General features: G+C 38.5%; 1 protein-coding gene across 4 annotated transcripts in view; it reads right to left on the bottom strand.

The window, feature by feature from the left end:
- Positions 1-13,942, bottom strand: part of DISP1 (dispatched RND transporter family member 1) — a gene marked incomplete at its 3' end in the record, with an annotated part of 215,449 nt that overhangs the window by 21,071 nt on the left and 180,436 nt on the right. The window lies entirely within an intron of this gene.

Below are 13,942 nucleotides of genomic sequence, written 5' to 3' on the forward strand. Positions count from 1 at the left end.
GAAATACTGTATTCCTTCTTCAGCTACAAGTCACTACTCATGTTTCACCATTCTGGAATACAGTGGTTCTCACAGTGTGGGATGAAGATCCCTGGGAGTTCCTGAGATCCTTCACAGAGTTTGTGAGGGTCTCCCTTTTCCAACCCCCATACCTGTTTAAAGCTGGGTTTTCTCCATAATTTTGTATATTTCAACCGAACAGCAGACTGCAGTATATTGCAGAAGCAGGTATGAGAATCCTGCTGTCTTCTCTGAAGCCACACATCAAAGAGAATTGCAAAAATGTGAAATGACACTAATCATCTCACTAAACTTTTTTTTTGTTTTGGAAATGATATTGTTTTTCATGAAAAATATTATTTATGTTAACATGTAAAGGGCTTACTGTCATTATTTCATATAAGTTAAATTAAAATTTTTAAATTTGTTTCAATTCCAATAAGGCACATATCAGATACAACCCAAATAAACAAAATACCTTTGGATCCTTAATAATTTTTGAAAGTGTAAAGGGGTCGTGAGATCAAAAAGTTTGATCACCATTACACTAATACTGAGAGTATACTTAAATACTTGCTGAATAAATGAATAAATTTCCTACCTGTGTACTCTCTCCTAACCTGAAATCTTCCACCAGGCTGTCCCATACTTTGAGGAAATAAAACAAAATGAAAAATCTATCTTCTAGTCTTTCTACTTCAAGCTATTACTCTTCCAGTAGTTAGAGCCCTATTTTAGAATTTCTTTGAGATCTCAAGTTTCCTTTCATATTTTCCCTCTCCATTACATGTCTCACTAATATACATGTATTCATTCTTAAAAAAATATTTTTTTAACTCCTGTTATAGCCATGAATGAGACCAACAGGGTCCCAAACTTCATGGAACTTACATTCTAGAATGCACTTTGCATTAATCTGTTTACATGAAAGATGCATATGTTCTAAATTTCATGCTTTATGTACATATCCTCGTTAATGAGTCTAAGCCCCTTAAAAATACTAAACTCAAGGAGATGGAACAACTCCAGAGGTTGCAAGCACTGGGAACAATGTTAGAGAAGAGATACAGTCCAATTTCATCCCAGTCCTATTTGTAGAGATGGGCCTCAGTTTGCCTTTGGTCATTCAGAGTCATAGGAGCAGAGCTGTAGAGAGAACTCATGTGTCTTGATTCCTAATTTGCTGTTCTTAGTCCTGTGTGTGTCGGTCTGTAATACCAGGGGGGAAAACGACATAGGGATAATCATAAAGTATTCATCTGTCATACAGGAAAGGAAGTATTATTTCTTTTGGGAGATGTGGAATTTAAAGTCAGAGTTTTCAGTAAGAAGAGCATAAGAGAACTTGTTGCTTTACGAGCAAGTATGAGACTGAATATTCACACCATTACTAAAGAAATCCCCCCGAAGTGCATTCTTCTTATATATGTACAGAAAAGAGAATTCACTTTTAAAAGCTAAAAACTGACAGTAAATCATACCCAGTGACCACATCTTATTTGTGTTCACATCTCCATAACCTAGTAGAATGTATGGTCCTTTGTGGACGTCAGATCAGAGTTTGCTGGATTAATGAATGAGCATCTTTTATTACTTTTCTTAGGTTCAACAGCTTTGAAGTCAGCAGTCAATGGATAGCAAGAAAAGGAGGACATAAATATCAACAAAGGAAAATTTAGTTTTATTTTCTATTTGTTTATCTCTCTTTCTGTTAAACACACACACACACACGCACTTTGTAACTTCAGTCCATTCCTATCTGCCAATCCTAAGCTCCTTTACCACTTTACTACATTTTCTAAGTTTTCATTTGTGCCTCTGAATCCTATAATAGAGGCCCTCTTATTCCTCAGTGCTGCAGGAATCATTAATTTATGGCTAATCAGGAAGGTTAAAGTAAAAAATTCTAAAAAAAAGTGCCATATACATTCCTTAAATATCTAATTGTAACTTAAATTTAAATGTATACTCAGCTGCCAATCTTTTCTTACTTATCATACTGCATTGTCTATGATTTCCAGTTTTGGAAGACTTCAGATACTTGTGAATAGCCTGAGTTCACTAATTACAATATATAATCTAAGTTTTGGTGACTTCCCCCAAAATCTTTTACAGTTGTTTCTCTCATGCCTAATTCAATATCAATTTTGTGGATGTGGTCGAGCCAGGCCATCTGAGTGCAGAGGGAAAGACCACACCTACAACCCCAGGAGCTGGTGAAGCACTTGAAAACTTGCTCTACACAAATGGGGCTTTCAATTAAAATGTCTGCTACTGAAGAACTCATGAAGAACACTCATTTTGGGGGGTAAATTTACCAAGGGAAAAACCCCACTATCTTCTCAAATATAATTATATATTGATTCTTTAAATATACGTTTTATTGAGATATAATTCACATACCATATAATTAATCCATTTAAACTGTACAAGTTAATGGGTTTTAGTACTTCCACAGAGTTGTGTGTCCATCACCACAACCACACACTGCTTTTTAAAGAACATGCTATCTGAACACCAACGATGAAGCTATTAATGAGCTTTGTGAGAAAATTTATTTTTTACAGAGAGGGAGAGTAAGACACTGACCAAAGAAGCCAATCACTTAACTTGTACACGAAGCCTTAATTTTTCACTCCCAGTTTTCAAGTTACACATCCTCAAAACTACCTCTTGAATTTCCACAAGAAGTTAACAGATTTTGCTGTCTTTAGACCCAAGGTGATCCCCAGAGCCATAGCTCTGGGCTAAATCATACCAAGCAGTTGCAAAAAAATATTTTATTATATATATTTTGGGTTGTAACAAATGTAAATATTCTTTTTCCTCCTACTCACCCCCATTAACTTTTTTTTTAACTGAGAAATTCATGGATCTATGACTAGTTTGCTCCCAAGAGACAGAAACAAGTACATATTCATCACATTCTTTCTGCTTGAGTAAAGACCTCATTTTATGTTAAATTTGAGACAATAAGTAGAGATTGTTGACATCAGTTGAAAAAGAAAAACTAAGGTTACCACAAAGATACCTCCTGGGAAAACATAAGTTCCCTTTGAAGTTTTTATACTAATGGACATGACAAACAGATGTTTGAAACACCAAAACCACAACTGCAGGTAAAACATGAAACCTGTTTGATTTATGGTTTATGGTGTTGCCATCTTGAATTCTGCCCTACAATCTCTTACCAGAACATACCTGTTTAAGGAGGCAAGCAAGGGAATCCACCACATACTTTCATGATCAAAAATAGTTTTCCTCCATCTGTACCCTCTTTCCGATTTGCTACTTTTAATAGCTATCTAATAAAATCTGCAGAATGATTTTTTCCCTCTAACCTCAGTCTTGTGTTGCTAAATAACAACTGGTAAAAACAAACAAGAGAGAAACCATGTTTTTCGAAGATTCATTCACCTTTTAATACTGTCTGGTCAAAACTCATGCCAAAAAAAATAAACAAATAAAAAATAATAATCTTAGTTGGGAACATCTGCTTGTTCTTTGGTTAGGGTTGTAGCCTTTTTTTCTGCTGAGAAAAAGCCCCAAGGCAGATGACATTTGCATGCCCCATGACACACTCCCACAGGCTGTAGCATAAATAAGCTTGGGTTGTGCACAATCCCCAGATGACTAGCTGGAGTGTCTCTCTCCCACTCAAGAGAGCATTTCTGTATGCGAGTGGATGACACTGACATGATTGTAGGGCTAAGCTCAACTCTGCTTTCAAAAAATTAAATAAGGCACTTATAACTCAGTACTCATAATAAGTAATTAATTGCCCCTGGCACTTCACACTTGAGAATTGTAACAGCAGTTGAGAATCTTGGCTCCAGCTCCAGTGACCAGTGAATTGTGGTATGTGCACATATATCGGTCAAGGGACCAACTAACGACACTGTAAAGTTCTCAGAAGGAGGGAAGGTGCGGGGTGCAGAGTGGGGTAATCATGACAATGGGGGCTGGGGGATGCACAGAGGCAAGGAAGATTTTTTTAAAAGGTAATTTGTATGTGAGGGAAAAAGTTAACAAGAAACAGAAAAAAATGTAGAAAAGCTACAAATGGCCTGTTTTTTGGTTTCCCTCACCTTTTCTCTCTCTTTTGATAATTTTTGGGAAGACAGTGGGAGATTGTAGGGTGAGGGAAATGGGACCACTAAAACATGAAAACATGCTACCCGTCTAGAGAACTCAATTGTTGACATAGTTGCAGAACTAATATCACGACTTAGAAAGGGGCAGTATCAAGTTTCACAAATTCCAAATAGCTCTTCCTAGCATTCAGGAAAATCAAAGCTACGGAAAAAAAGAGCTTTGTATATTTCTGAACAACTAAAATGCTATGAAGGACATATATTTTCTACTTCGTGGTAGTAACCAAATTTAAATAAGAAAGTGCTTAAAGTAGCACATTTTAGTCTCAATAGTCCCATACTTTAGTCCCATTGGATTGTGCCACATTGCCTTTTTGTAAAAGGATATTCTGCAAGGAATATCTTTAGCTCATTGCTGGTATGTTAGGAAGAAAGTATCTGAAAATAAAGAATCCACACTTTGATGAGCATCCTTTAAAAGATTTCCAACAAAAACAAAACCAATCTTCATCACTAAGTATTTCCATGAATCATCACTGGCACACTTGGGGTCTATCGTGAAGATGAAACAGATACCCTGTAGACAAGCTAAGCTCGGCCTCTAATTCATCTTCATGCACCAGAGCTAAATGTTTATGGTCTGTGTCAAGTGATTTGAAGGATAACAATAACCACAACTACTTGCGTAATGCATGTCCTGAATGCTCAAGAGTTGTTGACTCAGAAGTACTGGTCATCTTGCTGTCTCAAACTGTTGTAACCGACCAGAGTCCCACTACTACACAAAATATAAAATAAACTAGGAGACCAAGGATAAGGTTGGGAGTGGAGGACTAATATTTAAAGAGCATGTAATAAATACCAATCTCTTTATAAATGTTAAAAAAGAAATTCAGCATAAATTAAATAAATATTTGAGCATGAGGAAATTGTCTTTAAGAAAGTAGTGAACTAAGTAATCAAAAGATGTGAGTTAAAATAAACAACAAGGACCTACTGTACAGCACAGGGAACTATATTCAATGTCTTGTAATAACCTATTATGGAAAAGAATATATATATATATATATATATATATATATATATATATATATATATATATATATATATGAATGAAAGAAAAAAGATGTGAGCTCAAGTCTGGACCCTGAAACTCATTAGTTGAATGATCTGAACAAGTCCTTTAATTTCGCAGGATTTGTGAGAAATGGATAATACCTGAAAGTGAGCTGTATGAGTAACAGTTTTCTGTAAACTGTTGAGCATTATCCAAAGAAAAAAAGGTCTAATTCCCCCTCCTTCCCCTCCCCATCATCCTCTGCTACCACCACCACCATCATTACGAGTAGTTCATCTGGAAATGGCATTCGAGCATCAGTTAAGCAGTAATGCAGAAGACTAATGAGGAATAAAGTGTAATGCCCTTCTATTCATAAGCACTGTGAACCTTAATGATTGACTTTACAAGATTCAAATGGTGAGAGCCGGAGGAAGATGGCGGAAGAGTAAGACGCGGAGATCACCTTCCTCCCCACAGATACATCAGAAATTCATCTACACGTGGAACAACTCCAACAGAACACCTACTGAACGCTGACAGAAGACCTCAGACCCCCCAAAAGGCAAGAAACTCCCCACATACCTGGGTAGGTCAAAAGAAAAAAAGAATAAACAGAGACAATAGGATATGGACGGGACCTGCACCAGTGGGAGGGAGCCGTGAAGGAGGGAAGGTTTCTACACACTACAAGCCCCTTCGAGGGCGGAGACTGCAGGTGGCGGAGGGGGAAAGCTTCGGAGTAGCGGAGGAGAGCACAGCAACAGGGGTGAGGAGGGCAAAGCAGAGAGATTTTGGCACAGAGGATCGGTGCCCTCAGGCACACACCAGCCCGAGAGACTTGTCTGCTCGGCCGCCAGGGCGGGCGGGGCTGGGAGCTGAGGCTCGGGTATCGGCTTTCAGTCGGAGCGCAGGGAGAGGTCTGGGGCTGGCGGCAGGAAGAGAGCCTGAAGGGGTTAGTGCTAGCCCGGAGGGAGTCCGGGGAAAGGGTCTGGAGCTACCGGAGAGGCAAGAGACTTTTTTCCCTTTTGTTGCCTGGTGCGCGAGGAGAGGGCATTCCCCTCCCTCCCCTCTGCCTGAGTGAGCCAGAGCCCCCGAATCAGCGGCTCCTTTAAACCCGTCCTGTCTGAGCGAAGAACGGACGCCCTCCGGCGACCTACGCGCAGAGGCGGGGCCAGGTCCAAGGCTGAGACCCGGGAGCTGTGAGAGCAGAGACAGGGAAATCTCTCTGTGCAGCCTCCGAGGCAGCGGATTAAAGCTCCACGGTCCATTTGATGTGCCCTGCGTCTGTGGAGTGCATGAATGGACAGCGAATCATCCCAAATTGAGGAAGTGGACCTTGAGGACAAGATTTAAGACTTTCCCCCCCTTTTTTTTCCTCTTTTTACAACGAATTATCTCAAATTAAGGAGGTGGACTTAGCAAGATTTCAGACTTTTCGCCCTTTTCCTCTTTTTACAACGAATTATCCCAAATCGAGGAGGCGGACTTGGAGAGCAAGATTTTTGATTTTTCCCCCTGCTCTCTTTTTGTGAATGTGTATGTGTAATCTTCTGTGTAAGATTCTCTCTGTATAGCTTTGCTTCCACCATATGTCCCAGGGTTCTTTCGGTCCGTGTTTTTTTTCAATAATTACTTTTTAATTTTAATAACGCTACTATATTTCATACTTTATTCTATTGTACTTTACCTGCTCTTTCTTTTTTTCCTCCCTTCCCTTCCTCCCTCCCTCCCTCCGCTCCTCCTTTCCTTCTTTCTTTTTCTTTCCTCCATCCCTCCCTCCCTCCCACCCTTCTTCTTTCCACTTTCTTTTTCTTTCCTTCCTCCCTCCCTCCCTCCCTCCTGTCTTTCTTTCTTTCTTTCCTTCCTCCCTCCCTCCCTCTCTTCTTCCATTCACTCTTCCTTTTGCTTTCATTCCTCCCTCCCTCCCTCCTTTCTTTCCTTTCTTTCCATCCTTCCTCCCTCCCTCCTTTCTTTCTTTCTTCCTTCCTTCCTTCCTTACTTCCCTTCTTCCTTTCTTTCAATCTCTCTTTCTTTCTTCTACTAATTATTTCTTTCTACTTTTTCTCACTGTTATTCTGAGCCGGGTGGATGAAAGGCTCTTGGTGCTGCAGCCAGGAGTTAGTGCTGTGCCTCTGAAGTGGGAGAGCCAACTTCAGGACACGGGTCCACAAGAGACCTCCCAGCTCCACATAATATCAAGCAGCGAAAATCTCCCAGGGATCTCCATCTCAACACCAGCACCCAGCTTCACTCAACGACCAGCAAGCTACAGTGCTGGTCACCCTATGCCAAGCAACTAGCAAGGCAGGAACACAACCCCACCCATTAGCAGAGAGGATACCTAAAAACATAATAAGGCCACAGGCACCCCAAAACACACCACCAGACGTGGACCTGTCCACCAGAAAGACAAGATCGAGCTTCAACCACCAGAACACAGGCATTAGTCCCCCCCACCAGGAAGCCTACACAACCTACTGAAACAACCTTAGCCACGGGGGACAGACACCAAAAACAACGGGAACTACGAATCTGCAGCCTGCAAAAAGGAGACCCCAAACTCAGTAACATAAGCAAAATGAGAAAGCAGAAAAACACACAGCAGGTGAAGGAGCAAGATAAAAACCCACCAGACCTAACAAATGAAGAGGTAATAGGCAGTCTACCTGAAAAAGAATTCAGAATAATGATAGTAAAGCTGATCCAAGATTCTATTTCCCAGATCAAAAATCTTGGAAATAGAATAGACAATATGCAAGAAACAGTTAACAAGGACCTAGAAGAACTAAAGATGAATCAAGCATCGATTAAAAACACAATAAATGAAATGAAAAATACTCTAGATGGGATCAATAGCAGAATAACTGAGGCAGAAGAACGGATAAGTGAGGTGGAAGATAAAATAGTGGAAATAACTGATGCAGAGAAAAATAAAGAAAAAAGAATGAAAAGAACAGAGGACAGTCTCAGAGACCTCTGGGACAACATTAAACGCACCAACATTCGAATTATAGGGGTTCCAGAAGAAGAAGAGAAAAAGAAAGGGACTGAGAAAATATTTGAAGAGATTATAGTTGAAAACTTCCCTAATATGGGAAAGGAAATAGTTAATCAAGTCCAGGAGGCACAGAGAGTCCCATACAGAATAAATCCAAGAAGAAATACGCCAAGACACATATTAATCAAACTGTCAAAAATTAAACACAAAGAAATCATATTAAAAGCAGCAAGGGAAAAACAACAAATAACACACAAGGGAATCCCCATCAGGTTAACAGCTGATCTCTCAGCAGAAACTCTACAAGCCAGAAGGGAGTGGCAGGACATAATTAAAGTGATGAAGGAGAGAAACCTGCAACCAAGATTACTCTACCCAGCAAGGATCTCATTCAGATTTGATGGAGAAATTAAAACCTTTACACACAAGCAAAAGCTGAGAGAGTTCAGCACCACCAAACCAGCTTTACAACAAATGCTAAAGGAACTTCTCTAGGCAAGAAACACAACAGAAGGACTATACCTACAATAACGAACCCAAAGCCATTAAGGAAATGGGAATAGGAACATACATATCAATAATTACCTTAAATGTAAATGGACTAAATGCTCCCACCAAAAGACACAGAGTGGCTGAATGGATACAAAAACAAGACCCATATATATGCTGTCTACAAGAGACCCACTTCAGACCTAGAGACACATACAGATTGAAAGTAAGGGGATGGAAAAAGATATTCCATGCAAATGGAAATCAAAAGAAAGCTGGAGTAGCAATTCTTATATCAGACAAAATAGACTTTAAAATAAAGACTATTAGAAGAGACAAAGAAGGACACTACATAACGATAAAGGGATCGATCCAAGAAGAAGATATAACAATTGTAAATATTTATGCACCCAACATAGGAGCACCTCAATACATAAGGCAAATACTAACAGCCATAAAAGGGGAAATCGACAGTAACACAATCATAGTAGGGGACTTTAACACCCCACTTTCACCAATGGACAGATCATCCAAAATGAAAATAAATAAGGAAACACAAGCTTTAAATGATACATTAAACAAGATGGACTTAATTGATATTTATAGGACATTCCACCCAAAAACAACAGAATACACATTTTTCTCAAGTGCTCATGGAACATTCTCCAGGATAGATCATATCTTGGGTCACAAATCAAGCCTTGGTAAATTTAAGAAAATTGAAATTGTATCAAGTATCTTTTCCGACCACAATGCTATGAGACTAGACATCAATTACAGGAAAAGATCTGTAAAAAATACAAACACATGGAGGCTAAACAATACACTACTCAATAATGAAGTGATCACTGAAGAAATAAAAGAGGAAATTAAGAAATACTTAGAAACAAATGACAATGGAGACACGACGACCCAAAACCTATGGGACGCAGCAAAAGCAGTTCTAAGGGGGAAGTTTATAGCAATACAATCCCACCTTAAGAAACAGGAAACATTTCGAGTAAACAACCTGACCCTGCACCTAAAGCAATTAGAGAAAGAAGAACAAAAAACCCCCAAAGTTAGCAGAAGGAAAGAAATCATAAAGATCAGATCAGAAATAAATGAAAAACAAATGAAGGAAACGATAGCAAAGATCAACCAAACTAAAAGCTGGTTCTTTGAGAAGATAAACAAAATTGACAAACCATTAGCCAGACTCATCAAGAAAAGAAGGGAGAAGACTCAAATCAGTAGAATTAGAAATGAAAAAGGAGAAGTAACAACTGACACTGCAGAAATACAAAAGATCATGAGAGATTACTATAAGCAACTCTATGCCAATAAAATGGACAACCTGGAAGAAATGGACAAATTCTTAGAAATGCACAACCTACCAAGACTGACTCAGGAAGAAATAGAAAATATGAATAGACCAATCACAAGCACTGAAATTGAAACTGTGATTAAAAATCTTCCATCAAACAAAAGCCCAGGACCAGATGGCTTCACAGGCGAATTCTATCAAACATTTAGAGAAGAGCTAACACCCATCCTTCTCAAACTCTTCCAAACAATATCAGAGGAAGGAACACTCCCAAACTCATTCTACGAGGCCACCATCACCTTGATACCAAAACCAGGCAAGGATGTCACAAAGAAAGAAAACTACAGGCCAATATCACTGATGAACATAGATGCAAAAATCCTCAACAAAATACTAGCAAACAGAATCCAACAGCACATTAAAAGGATCATACACCATGATCAAGTGGGGTTTATTCCAGGAATGCAAGGATTCTTCAATATACGCAAATCAATCAATGTGATACACCATATTAACAAGTTGAAGGAGAAAAACCATATGATCATCTCAATAGATGCAGAGAAAGCTTTCGACAAAATTCAACACCCATTTATGATAAAAACCCTGCAGAAAGTAGGCATAGAGGGAACTTTCCTCAACATAATAAAGGCCATATATGACAAACCCACAGCCAACATTGTCCTCAATGTTAAAAAACTGAAACCATTTCCACTAAGATCAGGAACAAGACAAGGCTGCCCACTCTCACCACTCTTATTCAACCTAGTTTTGGAAGTTTTAGCCACAGCAATCAGAGAAGAAAAGGAAATAAAAGGAATCCAAATTGGAAAAGAAGAAGTAAAGCTGTCACTGTTTGCAGATGACATGATATTATACATAGAGAATCCTAAAGATGCTACCGAAAAACTACTAGAGCTAATCAATGAATTTGGTAAAGTAGCAGGATACAAAATTAATGCACAGAAATCTCTGGCATTCCTGTACACTAATGATGAAAAATCTGAAAATGAAATCAAGAAAACACTCCCATTTACCATTGCAACAAAAAGAATAAAATATCTAGGAATAAACCTACCTAAGGAGACAAAAGACCTGTATGCAGAAAATTATAAGACACTGATGAAAGAAATTAAAGATGATTTAAATAGATGGAGAGATATACCATGCTCCTGGATTGGAAGAATCAATATTGTGAAAATGACTCTACTACCCAAAGCAATCTACAGATTCAATGCAATCCCTATCAAACTACCACTGGCATTTTTCACAGAAGTAGAACAAAAAATTTCAAAATTTGTTTGGAAAAACAAAAGACCCCGAATAGCCAAAGCAATCTTGAGAACGAAAAACGGAGCTGGAGGAATCAGGCTGCCTGACTTCAGACTATACTACAAAGCTACAGTAATTAAGACAGTGTGGTACTGGCATAAAAACAGAAAGATAGATCAGTGGATCAGGATAGAAAGCCCAGAGATAAACCCACGCACATATGGCCAACTTATCTTTGATAAAGGAGGCAGGAATGTACAGTGGAGAAAGGACAGCCTCTTCAATAAGTGGTGCTGGGAAAACTGGACAGGGACATGTAAAAGTATGAGATTAGATCATTCCCTAACACCATACACAAAAATAAGCTCAAAATGGATTAAAGACCTAAATGTAAGGCCAGAAACTATCAAACTCTTAGAGGAAAACATAGGTAGAACACTCTATGACATAAATCACAGCAAGATCCTTTTGGACCCACCTCCTAGAGAAATGGAAATAAAAACAAAGATAAACAAATGGGACCTAATGAAACTTCAAAGCTTTTGCACAGCAAAGGAAACCATAAACAAGACCAAAAGACAACCCTCAGAATGGGAGAAAATATTTGCAAATGAAGCAACTGACAAAGGATTAATCTCCAAAATTTATAAACAGCTCATGCAGCTCAATAGCAAAAAAATAAACAACCCAATCCAAAAATGGGCAGAAGACTTAAATAGGCATTTCTCCAAAGAAGATATACAGACTGCCAACAAACACATGAAAGAATGCTCAACATCATTAATCATTAGAGAAATGCAAATCAAAACTACAATGAGATATCATCTCACACCAGTCAGAATGGCCATCATCAAGAAATCTAGAAACAATAAATGCTGGAGAGGGTGTGGAGAAAAGGGAACACTCTTGCACTGCTGGTGGGAATGTGAATTGGTACAGCCACTATGGAGAACAGTATGGAGGTTCCTTAAAAAACTAAAAATAGAACTACCATATGACCCAGCAATCCCACTACTAGGCATATACCCTGAGAAAACCATAATTCAAAAAGAGACATGTACCAAAATGTTCATTGCAGCTCTATTCACAATAGCCCGGAGCTGGAAACAACCTAAGTGTCCATCATCGGATGAATGGATAAAGAAGATGTGGCACATATATACAATGGAATATTACTCAGCCATAAAAAGAAACGAAACTGAGCTATTTGTAATGAGGTGGATAGACCTAGAGTCTGTCATACAGAGTGAAGTAAGTCAGAAAGAGAAAGACAAATACCGTATGCTAACACATATATATGGAATTAAAAAAAAAAAATGTCATGAAGAACCTAGGGGTAAAACGGGAATAAAGACACAGACCTACTTGAGAATGGACTTGAGGATATGGGGAAGGGGAAGGGTAAGCTGTGACAAAGGGAAAGAGAGGCATGGACATATATACACTACCAAACGTAAGGTAGATAGATAGTGGGAAGCAGCCGCATAGCACAGGGAGATCAGCTCGGTGCTTTGTGACCGCCTGGAGGGGTGGGATGGGGAGGGTGGGAGGGAGGGAGATGCATGAGGGAGGGGATGTGGGAACAGATGTATATGTATGACTGATTCACTTTGTTATAAAGCAGAAACTAATAAAAAAAAAAAATTAAAAAAAAAAAAAAGATTCAAATGGTGCTTGCTACTAGCTGAATATAATAAAAATAAATGGTATCACACCCGCAAGCCTAATTAGAACAAGAAATCGTTAAAACTGTAAGAAACCCTAAAAGTCATCCCTCTAATCTTTGTTTTCACATTAACAAAGAAGAAAAAGGTCCAAGATCACAGAGCAAGTCAATGAAGAGCCAGGTCTGGAATGCAAATTTTCTGACTTGATCCTGTACTTTTTGGCCACAACCTGGAAGAGAGTACCCTGATGCAGATTATGAGAAACTGCTTGTGAACCAAAAATGAAAAGGAGGGCAGAACAGGAAGATCTTATTTAAGAGCAAATGGTATGTGTTCACGAAAGTGCACATGCAAGGATGTTCACTGAGGTGTGGTTTACAGTAAGGAAAAAAGTGAGAGCAACCTAAAGGTCCATCTTTAATGGATGCTTAAATAAATGGTGGTACATCCATACTATGGAACACTGTACAGAATGAATACACAAACGTACACATACACATACACATACACATACTGATATGGAAAGAGCACCAAGACAAAGTGAGAAATTTCAAAATAATTCATCCAGCATTTATGGGAAAAATGATATACAAAATATGTAAATGTATGCTAAAAATTCAGAAGGGAACATGGCAAATCCATAGTCTTGTTTACCATGAGAGAAGGAATCCAAAGTGAGTTTTACTTTGTATTTTTGAATTCTTCATGAGAATGTATTCATGAATTAGTTGTAAAGTTAAAAAGGAGTGAAAAATAACTTTATAAGGGAAATTATATATGCATTCATTTAGGTTCATGTGATTGAAAGATTTTCTTTGAAAATTTCTCTCACTGATGCAGAATTTGGGGAGAATGGAAGCATCCCAGCTAACTATATACTAGAAGAAAATAGGTAACACTACACACAGATCATAAATTTTCAAAGAACTTAAAACAAAATACGTTTAATACAAAATCTAGAGTGAATTTTGTTCAATTCAAATATTTACTGCACAGTTCAAATGACACCAAGTAATTTGATCTTCATTGGAATCACCTGGTTAGCTTAAATAAAGAGAG

The sequence above is a fragment of the Hyperoodon ampullatus genome (genome assembly GCF_949752795.1).
Source record: "Hyperoodon ampullatus genome assembly, chromosome: 2".
NCBI classification, from domain to species: domain Eukaryota; kingdom Metazoa; phylum Chordata; class Mammalia; order Artiodactyla; family Ziphiidae; genus Hyperoodon; species Hyperoodon ampullatus.